The sequence below is a fragment of the Triticum urartu genome, chromosome 3A (assembly GCF_056163025.1).
Source record: "Triticum urartu cultivar PI428250 chromosome 3A, HENAU_Tu73, whole genome shotgun sequence".
Lineage (NCBI taxonomy): Eukaryota > Viridiplantae > Streptophyta > Magnoliopsida > Poales > Poaceae > Triticum > Triticum urartu.
Window position 1 is genome coordinate 686,420,016 of NC_141875.1, and position 10,490 is coordinate 686,430,505.

The 10,490-nt window shown below is 43.6% G+C and overlaps 1 long non-coding RNA gene across 1 annotated transcript; it reads right to left on the reverse strand.

Moving 5' to 3' along the window:
• Positions 1 to 4,359: 4,359 nt before the first annotated feature.
• LOC125515354 (uncharacterized) lies at positions 4,360 to 7,220 on the reverse strand. Its single transcript, XR_015599931.1, has 4 exons — positions 6,812 to 7,220; positions 6,268 to 6,428; positions 5,340 to 5,614; positions 4,360 to 4,740 (listed from the first exon to the last, which is right to left on the reverse strand). It is a non-coding gene; the product is annotated as an uncharacterized LOC125515354 (long non-coding RNA).
• Between the last annotated feature and the right edge of the window lie 3,270 nt (positions 7,221 to 10,490).

The following is a 10,490-nucleotide window of genomic DNA, read 5'->3' on the forward strand; positions in this document are numbered from 1 at the left end:
TACTCTGGTTGATCTACAAGGTTCGGTAGTAACTTGATATGAAGTTTCATGATCATTATCATTAGCTTCCTCACTAATTGGTGTACGTGTCACAGAAACCGGTTTCTGTGATATACTACTTTCCAATAAGGGAGCAGGTATAGTTACCTCATCAAGTTCTACTTTTCTCCCACTCACTTCTTTCGAGAGAAACTCCTTCTGTAGAAAAAATCCGAATTTAGCAACAAAAGTCTTGCCTTCGGATCTGTGATAGAAGGTGTACCCAACAGTCTCCTTTGGTTATCCTATGAAGACACATTTCTCCGATTTGGGTTCAAGCTTATCAGGTTGAAGCTTTTTCACATAAGCATCGCAGCCCCAAACTTTTAGAAATGACAACTTTCGTTTCTTGCCAAACCACAATTCATAAGGCGTCGTCTCAACGGATTTCGATTGTGTCCTATTTAACGTGAATGCAGCCGTCTCTAAAGCATAACCCCAAAACGATAACGGTAAATCAGTAAGAGACATCATAGATCGCACCATATCTAATAAAGTACGATTACGACGTTCAGACACACCATTACGCTGTGGTGTTCCAGGTGGCGCGAGATGCGAAACTATTCCGCATTGTTTCAAATGTAGACCAAACTCGTAACTCAAATATTCTCCTCCACCATCAGATCGTAGAAACTTTATTTTCTTGTTACGATGATTTTCAACTTCACTCTGAAATTGTTTAAACTTTTCAAATGTTTCAGACTTATGTTTCATTAAGTAGATATACCCATATCTGCTTAAATCATCTGTGAAGGTGAGAAAATAATGATATCCGCCACGAGCCTCAACATTCATTGGACCACATACATCTGTATGTATGATTTCCAACAAACCCGTTGCTCTCTCCATAGTACCGGAGAACGGCGTTTTAGTCATCTTACCCATGAGGCACGATTCGCAAGTACCAAGTGATTCATAATCAAGTGGTTCCAAAAGTCCATCAGTATGGAGTTTCTTCATGCGCTTTACACCGATATGACCTAAACGGCAGTGCGACAAATAAGTTGCACTATCATTATCAACTCTGCATCTTTTGATTTCAACATTATGAATATGTGTATCACTACTATCGAGATTCATCAAAAATAGACCACTCTTTAAGGGTGCATGACCATAAAAGATATTACTCATATAAATAGAACAACCATTATTCTCTGATTTAAATGAATAACCGCCTCGCATCAAACAAGATCCAGATATAATGTTCATGCTCAACGCTGGCACCAAATAAGAATGATTTAGGTCTAATACTAATCCCGAAGGTAGATGTAGAGGTAGCGTGCCGACCGCGATCACATCGACTTTGGAACCATTTCCCACGCGCATCGTCACCTCGTCCTTAGCCAATCTTCGCTTGATCCGTAGCCCCTGTTTCGATTTGCAAATGTTAGCAACAGAACCAGTATCAAATACCTAGGTGCTACTGCGAGCATTAGTAAGGTACACATCAATAACATGTATATCACATATACCTTTGTTCACTTTGCCATCCTTCTTATCCGTCAAATACTTGGGGTAGTTCCGCTTCCAGTGACCAGTCTGCTTGCAGTAGAATCACTCAGTTTCAGGCTTAGGTCCAGACTTGGGTTTCTTCTCCTGAGAAGCAACTTGTTTGCTGTTCTTCTTGAAGTTCCCTTTCTTCTTTCCTTTGCCCTTTTTCTTGAAACTGGTGGTCTTATTGACCATCAACACTTGATGCTCCTTCTTGATTTCTACCTCCACGACTTTTAGCATTGCGAAGGGCTTAGGAATAGTCTTATTCATCCCTTGCATATTATAGTTCATCACGAAGCTTTTGTAGCTTGGTGGCAGTGATTGAAGAACTCTGTCAATGACACTATCAACAGGAAGATTAACCCCCAGTTGAGTCAAGTGATTACGATACCCAGACATTTTGAGTATATGTTCACTGACAGAACTATTCTCCTCCATCTTGCAGCTATACAACTTATTGGAGACTCCATATCTCTCAATCCGGACATTTGCTTGAAATATTAACTTCAACTCCTGGAACATCTCATATGCTCCATGACGTTCAAAACGTCGTTGAAGACCCGGTTCTAAGCCGTAAAGCATGGCACACTGAACTATCGAGTAGTCATCAGCTTTGCTCTGCCAGACGTTCATAACATCTGGTGTTGCTCCTGCAGCAGGCTTGGCACTTAGCGGTGCTTCCAGGACGCAATTCTTCTGTGCGGCAATGAGGATAATCCTCAAGTTACGGACCCAGTCCGTGTAATGGCTACCATCATCTTTCAACTTTGCTTTCTCAAGGAATGCATTAAAATTCAACGGAACAACATCACGAGCCATCTATCTACAATCAAACATAGATAAGCATGATACTATCACGTACTAAGTTCACGATAAATTTAAGTTCAATTAATCATATTACTTAAGAACTCCTATTTAGAAAGATATCCCTCTAATCCTCTAAGTGATCACGTGATCCAAATCAACTAAACCATATCCGATCATCACGTGAGATGGAGTAGTATCAATGGTGAACATCAATATGTTGATCATATCTACTATATGATTCACGCTCGACCTTTCAGTCTCCGTGTTCCGAGGCCATATCTGTTATATGCTAGGCTCGTCAAGGTAAACCTGAGTATTCCGCGTGTGCAACTGTTTTGCATCCTTGTATTTGAACGTAGAGCCTATCACACCCAATCATCATGTGGTGTCTCAGCACGAAGAACTTTCGCAACGGTGCATACTCAGGGAGAACACTTATACTTTGATAATTTAGTGAGGGATCATCTTATAATGCTACCGTCAATCAAAGCAAGATAAGATGCATAAAAGATAAACATCACATGCAATCAATATAAGTGATATGATATGGCCATTATCATATTGTGCTTGTGATCTCCATCTCCGAAGCACCGTCATGATCACCATCATCACCGGCGCGACACCTTGATCTCCATCGTAGCATCGTTGTCGTCTCGCCAATCTTATGCTTCTACGACTATCGCTACCGCTTAGTGATAAAGTAAAGCATTACAAGGCGATTGCATTGCATACAATAAAGCGACAACCATATGGCTCCTGCTAGTTGCCGATAACTCGGTTACAAAACATGATCATCTCATACAATAAAATTTAGCATCATGTCTTGACCATATCACATCACAACATGCCCTGCAAAAACAAGTTAGACGTCCTCTACTTTGTTGTTGCAAGTTTTACGTGGCTGCTACGGGCTTTAGCAAGAACCATTCTTACCTACGCATCAAAAACGACAATGATAGTTTTTCAAGTTGCTGTTGTTTTAACCTTCGCAAGGACCGGGCGTGGCCACACTCGGTTCAACTAAAGTTGGAGAAACTGACACCCGCCAGCCACCTGTGTGCAAAGCACGTCGGTAGAACCAGTCTCGCGTAAGAGTACGCGTAATGTCGGTCGGGCCGCTTCATCCAACAATACCGCCGAACCAAAGTATGACATGCTGGTAAGCAGTATGACTTATATCGCCCACAACTCACTTGTGTTCTACTCGTGCATAACATCAACGCATAAAACCTGGCTCTGATACAACTGTTGGGGAACGTAGTAATTTCAAAAAAATTCCTATGCACACGCAAGATCATGGTGATGCATAGCAACGAGAGGGGAGAGTGTTGTCTACGTACCCTCGTAGACCGGAAGCAGAGGCGTTAGCACAACGCGGTTGATGTAGTCGTACGTCTTCACGGCCCGACCGATCAAGCACCGAAACTACGGCACCTCCGAGTTCTAGCACACGTTCAGCTCGAGGACGATCCTCGGACTCCGATCCAGCAAAGTTTCGTGGAAGAGTTCCGTCAGCACGACGGCGTGGTGACGATCTTGATGTTCTACCGTTGCAGGGCTTCGCCTAAGCACCGCTAAAATATTATCGAGGATTATGGTGGAGGGGGCCACCGCACACGGCTAAGAGAACGATCACGAAGATCAACTTGTGTGTTTAGAGGTGCCCCCCTGCCCCTGTATATCACTACACCACAACACGAACGCAAGGGCATGTAAACTGCCGAGAGAACACACTTAACGGGGCAGGTAAACTGCCGGGAGTCAATTTCTCCCGGCAGATAGAACTGCCACAAGAATGGCTGCCGGGAATAACTTCTCCCGGCAGATAAATTTTCCCGGCAGTTTATCCGCCCTGAGCAATATACATGCCGGTAGTTTCACTGCCAGCACACACAAGTTTACCCGGCAGATAGTCTGCCATCATGTTTTGTTTCACCAATAGTCTAGGCTATTCTGGGCAGCATATCCCCAATTTAATAATGTTCAGGCCTAGTACAAAATTTCGCTCGAGATTCAATAGCAGACCTCAAAACACAATCATGCTAAAATTTCAACATACATACATTTGTTCAGTAGCATCCAACCACATCAATAAACATAATTTACAAGTTACACCAACGGTTTGAGCTTGACTCGTGGCTGCAACCATGTCCAGTAAGACAATGGCTTGTTCACATTTTCTGGTCAGCCGTTTGTTGGATGACATTAGTACATTACTATATTCATGGGATGTCTTTTGAATACCAGACTCAGCACTATCCTCTGAAACTACATTATTAGAAGATGGCCACATGTCTCCAGCAGAAGAGTCACCAAACTTGCAGTGCTTTGAAGATCCGAGTAACCTCGCCTTACTTGATTGTGTTGTTACTATGAAGATCTTCTAGTAATGATGCCGACCTGAACAGATAAGATGGTACAACTGCTATAAGATAATAACTTTGTTAAATGATCTATACTGTAGCACACACAAAATGTACATAATATCACATAGAAAATACATACTGGCATAATAATCATTTTGCAAGCAAAGAAGCAAACCATAGTGATGTTTCCAAAGAAAGTAGGATACAACTACACATGGCAGCTGGCATGTATTTCTACTGCAATGTTTTCAAACTTCTCATGTGTATCTAGACCAATATTACTGCTGCTGAGTACGAATTCACAAATATTGGTACGTTCCAGTACAGTTCAAAATATGTATAAACATGACATGAATAACCATTTTTTCATATTCATACTTGAAAGGATCAAGATCTTATGGGTTTCACCTCTAGCCTACCCCAACTTGTTTGGGACTAAAGGCTTTGTTGTTGTTGTTGTTTGCATACTGGAAATGATCAAGCAAGAGTAGTTCCATTTTGACATCTTGAGTTTTACTATGATAACACCTGGAATGTTTAGTCATGAGTCGTGACACTCAGAAGTTGAACTTCACAAATTTCTGTAAAATACTAGAATGTTTAGATCCTTAGCTTCCTTTTAGCTTTTCTTACCTGGTAACTCGAATGCACGGATATTTCACCGACCCAGTGTATCCAATACAGATACGACTCCAATACATAGTGGATACCCAGTGGCAGCTCGACAGTTGAGGTCAGCACAACCACCAAGGTACGTACACCGAGCCATTCAGTCGCCAACCACCGTAGCTAACCTCACTTCCTCTTCTGCCTTCTTTTTCTCCTCTCATAATCATCTCCTCTGATCCTCTCCTCCAGATGGTCCTCTGGTCCTCTTAATGCACTAAGTGAGGTTGGAATGGCTCAAGCTGCATTAGCACAAAACAAGCTGAAAAAATGTGTCTTGCATAGTGGTTTCTGCAAGGTTTGCTTCACTGAGGGCAAGCACTAAGAAGAGGAGGGGAGAAGGACCAAGTATTGCATTAGAGAAAGCTTCGGTAAATAATTTACGCAAGTAACTGGATGAAAAAATGTGTCCTCCATGCTCTTTTTGCAAATTAAAAAAAGAAGTAAAATGTATCCCCGTATTGGCGCTTTTGTTAAATGACAAATTTACGTATCTGTAGGCCTGATTATAAATTCACAAATGTTGTTCCTTCCAGTACATTCAGGCTGTATAAAAAATGGTAAACAGTAAAAGGCACGTCAGCCAATTTTTACACATCAGGTGCTTCCTTTTTGAAACAGCCCCCAGTTAAGAGGAAAAAAGTATATGCATCTAGAACAAAATTATGAAAAGAGAAGCCTCCACGCATGTATATGTGACTCCCAAGTCCCACCATCAATCCATAAAAAGGATTTTCTGAAAGAAAATAGAGCTGGCATAACTAAGGTAAAGTTCACTTGTGTTCCTCTCAAATAATCACTTGTATTAGCCAATGTGATGACTTGGTGTCTCCAATCCTACAGTTTCTAATTGAAGTGTCAAAAATCAGATAATATGTGTGAAGAGGAACGTTACCACTCATACGAAATTTTGTGAGCAAGCTATTGTTTGTTTGTTCATTTGCTAGATTGTAGTTTCCTTCTTTTTCCCAAGAGTGCTCTTTCCATGTTCTCTGTTAGGACAGAGGATTCCTTTTACTTTCAATGGGTGCAGCCTCATTCTACTCCCTTCTTGCTCTGCAGTGGCAAAACAGAAAATCATACATATAATGTTAGATGATGAATGTTTGCTTAGAAACAATGTGGCCAAAGGTAGGCACAAAAAAGAGAAGTGTCTTCTCCAGGCTCACGAACAGACAAAATTTCAGAGGCCATGGTCGCTGGCTATCCGGGGTAGCAGTAACAAAAGATCGACCCAGCAAGTTAATTAGGGGAACTTACTCATACCAAAATGTCTAACGGCCTCGTCCCCTCTGAGCAGCCAACAAAATCGACAGAAACCAAAAACATCTGGAGGAAGGCTACGGGAAAGAGGAGGATACATGTGTGGTGTGCTCGGCGTAAGCTTCCTAATAGAGCAGAAACATATAGGTGCACACTTTTGGAAAGGAAAGGCTCACCTGTATCGAGTCCACCGTGACGGATCTGAGCAGCGTGGTGTGCCAGCACAGTGAGGAGCACGCACCGGTCCTGCCGTCGGAGTGGAGAATGCCGTGATGAGGATCCCGCCCTTGCCCGTCAGCGTAGAGGGCCGCGGAGAATAGGAGCGCCGCAGCCTGGTGGTGGCACGACGACCCTGAGACGGTGGAGGAGGCAAGAAGCACGACTTCCTCTAGTGCTTGTCGTCGCCACGCTCGCAGTCCGTTCCCTCCGTGGGGTCTGGTGCTGGAGAGGGAGGCGGCGTCGACCTCGACGCACCGGGCGCCATCGACACCGATGGGGGTCACCTAGGTCGGCGGAGGAGGGCGGCGGCGCAGTTGGTCTGGGAGGAGGCTATGTGGATGAGGGTTCGATTTGGGGAAGATTGGTTGGGGCGACGACTATATTTTTATTTTTTATTTTTTGAGCGGTCCGCGCGCTACCCGCGCATTTAGGCCCAATTGTTTCGGTCTCGCGCCAAACGGGCTCTCCCAGCACATGGGCCGTGTATTTTAGTTGTGGCGGCAGATATAGTGTCCTTATGGACGAAAATAGTTGCCGGCAGTGCGTGCGCCCTCTTTGCTACAGTTCTGCCGGCAGTTATTCTGCCACTAAGTAATTCTACCGGCAGTAGTAAAATCCCCGGCAGATAGTTTGCCTTTGTTCTTGTATTTCTCCCGGCAGTTAACTGCCCCCAATTAAGTGTTGTGGTGTAGTGTATAAAGGAGCAAGGGGGAGAGGCCGGCCAGCCCTTGGGGCGCACCAAGGAGGGGGGAGTCCTTCTCCTAGTAGGAGTAGGACTCCCCTTTCCTAGTCCAACTAGGAAGAGAGAAGGGGGAAGGAAAGAGAGGGAGAGGGAGAGGGAAAGAGGGGCCGCGCCCCCCTTCCCTAGTCCAATTCGGACTCCCCATGGGAGGGGGCGCGCCACCTCCTGGGCTGCTGCCCTCTCTCTCCCCTTAGGCCCACTAAGGCCCAATACTTCCTCGGGGGGTTCCGGTAACCCTTCCGGCACTCCGGTTTTCTCAAAAATCATCCGAAACACTCCCGGTGTCCGAATATAGCCGTCCAATATATTGATCTTTATGTCTCGACCATTTCGAGACTCCTCGTCATATCCGTGATCATATCCGAGACTCCGAACAATCTTCGGTACATCAAAATATATAAACTCATAATGAAACTGTCATCGTAACGTTAAGCGTGCGGACCCTACGGGTTCGAGAATAATGTAGACATGACCGAGACACGTCTCCGGTCAATAATCAATAGCGGAACCTGGATGCTCATATTGGCTCCTACATATTCTACGAAGATCTTTTATCGGTCAGACCGCATAACAACATACGTTGTTCCCTTTGTCATCGGTATGTTACTTGCCCGAGATTTGATCGTCGGTATCTCAATACCTAGTTCAATCTCCTTACCGGCAAGTCTCTTTACTCGTTCCGTAATACATCATCCCGCAGCTAACTTATTAGTTGCAATGCTTGCAAGGCTTATGTGATGTGCATTACCGAGAGGGCCCAGAGATACCTCTCTGACAATCGGAGTGACAAATCCTAATCTCGAAATACGCCAACCCAACAAGTACCTTCGGAGACACTTATAGAGCACCTTTATAATCACCCAGTTACGTTGTGATGTTTGGTAGCACAGAAAGTGTTCCTCCAGTAAACGGGAGTTGCATAATCTCATAGTCATAGGAACATGTATAAGTCATGAAGAAAGCAATAACATCAAACTAAACGATCAAGAGCTAAGCTAACGAAATGGGTCAAGTCAATCACATCATTCTCCTAATGATGTGATCCCGTTAATCAAATGACAACTCATGTCTATGGCTAGGAAACTTAACCATCTTCGATCAACGAGCTAGTCAAGTAGAGGCATACTAGTGACACTATGTTTGTCTATGTATTCACACATGTATTATGTTTCCAGTTAATACAATTGTAGCATGAATAATAAACATTTATCATGATATAAGGAAATAAATAATAACTTTATTATTGCCTCTAGGGCATATTTCCTTCACTTACATATTAGGCATCAAGATCTATAGAGATAGATCGAGACGCCTCATTGGTCTTTCATAGAGTACGTACCTTGACAAGATATTGAAGAAGTTCAAAATGGGTCAGTCAAAGAAGGGGTTCTTGCCTGTATTGCAAGGTATGAGATTGAGCACGGCTCAATGCCCGACCACGGCAGAAGATAGAGAAAAGATGAGTGTCGTCCCCTATGCCTCGGCCATAGGGTCTATCATGTATGCTATGCTATGTACCAGACCTGATGTAAACCTTGCCGTAAGTTTGGTACGAAGGTACCAAAGTAATCCCGGCATGGAACACTGGACAGTGGTCAAGAATATCCTGAAGTACCTGAAGAGGACTAAGGATATGTTTCTCGTTTATGGAGGTGACGAAGAGCTCGTCGTAAAGGGTTACGTCGATGCTAGCTTCGACAAAGATCTGGATGACTCTAAGTCACAAACCAGATACGTGTATATTTTGAATGGTGGGGCAGTAAGCTGGTGTAGTTGCAAGCAAAGCGTTGTGGCGGGATCTACATGGGAAGCGTGAAGGAAATATGCCCTAGAGGCAATAATAAAGTTATTATTTATTTCCTTATATCATGATAAAAGTTTATTATTCATGCTAGAATTGTATTAACTGGAAACATAATACATGTGTGAATACATAGACAAACAGAGTGTCACTAGTATGCCTCTACTTGACTAGCTCGTTAATCAAAGATGGTTATGTTTCCTAACCATGAACAAAGGAGTTGTCATTTGATTAACGGGATAACATCATTAGTTGAATGATCTGATTGACATGACCCATTCCATTAGCTTAGCATCCGATCGTTTAGTATGTTGCTATTGCTTTCTTCATGACTTATACATGTTCCTATGACTATGAGATTATGTAACTCCCGTGTGCCGGAGGAACACTTTATGTGCTACCAAACGTCACAACGTAACTGGGTGATTATAAAGGTGCTCTACAGGTGTCTCCAAAGGTACATGTTGGGTTGACGTATTTCGAGATTAGGATTTGTCACTCCGATCATCGGAGAGGTATCTCTGGGCCCTCTCGGTAATGCACATCACTTAAGCCTTGCAAGCATTGCAACTAATGAGTTAGTTGCGGGATGATGTATTACGGAACGAGTAAAGAGACTTGCCGGTAACAAGATTGAACTAAGTATTGGATACCGACGATCGAATCTCGGGCAAGTAACATACCGATGACAAAGGGAACAACGTATGTTGTTATGCGGTCTGACCGATAAAAGATCTTCGTAGAATATGTAGGAACCAATATGGGCATCCAGGTCCCGCTATTGGTTATTGACCGGAGACGTGTCTCGGTCATGTCTACATTGTTCTCGAACCCGTAGGGTCCGCACGCTTAAGGTTACGATGACAGTTATATTATGAGTTTATGCATTTTGATGTACTGAAGTTTGTTCGGAGTCCCAGATGTGATCACGGACATGACGAGGAGTCTCGAAATGGTCGAGACATAAAGATTGATATATTGGAAGCCTATGTTTGGATATCGGAAGTGTTCCGGGTGAAATCGGGATTTTACCGGAGTACCGGGAGGTTACCGGAATCCCCCGGGAGCTATATGGGCCTTAGTGGGCCTTAGT